This window comes from Mesoplodon densirostris, chromosome 11, assembly GCF_025265405.1.
Source record: "Mesoplodon densirostris isolate mMesDen1 chromosome 11, mMesDen1 primary haplotype, whole genome shotgun sequence".
NCBI lineage: Eukaryota > Metazoa > Chordata > Mammalia > Artiodactyla > Ziphiidae > Mesoplodon > Mesoplodon densirostris.
The window spans coordinates 17,827,239-17,830,160 of record NC_082671.1 but is presented as its reverse complement, the minus strand read 5'-3'; the positions used below and the strand labels follow the sequence as shown (position 1 = coordinate 17,830,160).

General features: G+C 36.3%; 1 non-coding gene across 1 annotated transcript; it reads left to right on the top strand.

The window, feature by feature from the left end:
• The first annotated feature begins 219 nt into the window (after nt 1-219).
• On the top strand, nt 220-323 carry LOC132499611 (U6 spliceosomal RNA). The gene has a single exon (XR_009533856.1). It is a non-coding gene; the product is annotated as a U6 spliceosomal RNA (small nuclear RNA).
• Nucleotides 324-2,922: the final 2,599 nt, after the last annotated feature.

Below are 2,922 nucleotides of genomic sequence, written 5' to 3'. Positions count from 1 at the left end.
CAAGCCTCTGGAGGGAGCACAGCCCTAGCAGCACCTTGATTTAGGCCCTAGTGAAACTAATTTTGGACTTCTGGCCTCCAGAACTGTGAGAGGATAAATTTCTGCTATTTTAAGCCACCATATTTGTGGTAATTTGTTACAGAAACCACAGGAAACTAATATACAATCCATTGATACATGCATAAATACAACAAATGTATTTTCTAAAATATTGGCTGAGTGATTGCTTCAGCAGCACATATACTAAAATTGGAACAATACAGAAATTAGCATGGCCCCTCCCCAAGGATGACATGCAAATACATGAAGCATTCCATATTTTTAATGCATATTCAGATGTTAACAATAAATTCAAAAGAATGAAGAAAATTATTAGCTGAAATGGAAAATGAAAGTAAAAATCCTAAATGTCTAATATATAGGTTTTGTAAAATAATTTATATTAACATGAAAGGATATAAGTCAAAAATGAAAAGAATATATCTAAAGAAATAGGGGAAACATCTTCCTTTATTAAGACATCGCTGTATCAAGGCCAATGTCCTTTTCTGAGACCTTCATCATACTGCCTCATGATCCATAGGATTACAGTAAAATATGAGGCATCCTAACTATAATTAGATATAAAATGAGGTGGAATGATCATGGAATGGTGATAAGAGCACTAGTTTTTCAGGATGTAAACGAATGAGACACAGGAAAAAGGCTGTTGAGACATAGGAAGAACCACCAATTTGAGAAACATAGGAATGACTGGAGTTACAGATAGCTTCCAGGGGGAATTCTGATTTAATCTGCATTCAGCAAGCAGCTCATGACAGCCTCATCTACTTTTCCACTATAACATATCCAAGACAGTGGTTCTCAAACTTTGGTTGGAATCAGAATCATGTAAGAACTTGGTATAAACCCAAAGGCTCAGGCCTACCCTCTTCAACAAGCCTGATCTACTGTGTTCGTCGTGAGTTCTCCAGGTGTTCTGATACACACCAGTATTTGAGAAGCAGGGATCAGGGAAAATACACAAAAGGCAAACTTTAATGTCATTGGCAGCTATGATTAGTCCCCCAAGAATGTAACAGAAAACTTAATTCTTTTGCCTCACTACCCATTCAAATCTGTCCTCTGAGGCTAATTCTAAGCAGAAATCTAAGCAGACCCCACGACCTTTCTGATCACTCTCAGAAAATGAAAAGTTCTCTGGTCACCTTTAGTCACAAAACATTTAATTTTGATATTTAAATGATCACTCCCAAGTGATACTCCAGACTCCATACTTCATTTAAAACTCCTCCCCTCCCCGCTCAGGCTAAGGAGTAGGTAGGAAACCTAGCGTGGAGAGGTTTCTAGTTCCCTCCTTCTCATTCACTGCCCCTTTTCCCATCAGCAGGCTGGCTCTAGAGCTTCCAGATTTCGAGGAGACATATTAGAGAGAGGTAAGGCCCAAGAAAGTTCTCATTTAATAGTCACCAGTATAACCTGTCACTGGTTTTCTCTGGCTTGGCTGGAATCTAAGGCTGATTCTTTCTTCTGGAGTGTGTTTGTACTTTCTATGGAGCCCTGTCACTGGCAATGGGATCCCCCACTGTTGCTCCCTTAACACAGGTGAGGTCTCCTCTGCCTGGACATTTATGACTTCACCCTGAATTTCTGAGGCCAATTCCACTCTCTCAAGAGCCTAACGCCCTCCAAGGTATCTCCACTCATATCTCTCTCTTCCACGTGGCCCTCAAGAGTCCCCAGAAAGCCCAAATGAATTCTTCCTTCCAAAGACTTCTGGCAATGGCAAGCTGTTCCTAAAGCCACCAGACTTCAGGCTTTTCTAGCAAGAATATCAGTGCCCCAGACACCCACACACCAGGCAATTTCTTTAAAGGGCTTCCTTGAATCCCCTCTCATTCGGCTTGAGAGGAAACGGAAGAGACATTTCATAGCACTCCAAATCAAATGATCTCTACTTAAAAGACATACAACTGAAACAAAACAGCGTGGAAAAGTAAAACAGAAAAAAATGGGTGACAGTGCATTAGGAAGCATCAAGAAAAATGAGACAAACAGCTATATTAATTTGAACAAAGTAGAATAGAAAGTAGACTTTTTAAAGCATGGACAAAAGAGGATCATGAAAATAATAAGAGGTAAAACTCATAAAATGTATCAAAATACATAAAGAAAAATTCTTGGCATTTAGTGATTATTTGACATAGGCATAATTTAACACACATTTCTCAGCCCCTAACCAACTATATAGAATACATATGATGATATAAAAAAATTAGAATAATAGAATTCAGAATTTTATATATATCAAATTTTGTAAACCTTTCAATAGAAAGTTAACCAGTGCACATGACCCTTCAAAAACAATATATACCTTGTGAAAAAAAAATTCCAAAGAGTCAAAAATATGCTACCTATAGTCTCTCTCTACAAAAGAATACAACTAGATATTTACAGAAGAAATAGTAAAGAAGGATCCTAACTATTTAACAATTCAAAACCATGCTCTTAAATACTGGACCAAAAAAAAATCTACAATTATAAACTATTTAAGAACAAAGGATAATGAATGATCTATATCCAAAATTCACAGGAGATGGCCAAGGCAATGCTCAAAGGTAATTTTATATTTTAAAATAGAAATTTAAAATAGTTTTAAATGAATTATTTGTCCTTTATCATATAATCTTAAATTCATGTATTTGGGTAAAATCCACAGAAGTCTAGGGAAAGAAAATATTAATAATTTTGAGCCTTTGGACTATGATGCTGAAAAAGAAAAAATACCTACCTTTTTATTTACTAAAAAATACTGGCTACTTAATTTATGCTTGGCATTTTTCTATACATAAAATAGTGAACAAGTCACAGGCCTTGTCCTCAAGAAATTTAGTCAGTAGAGAATGAAGTCATTAGATAATT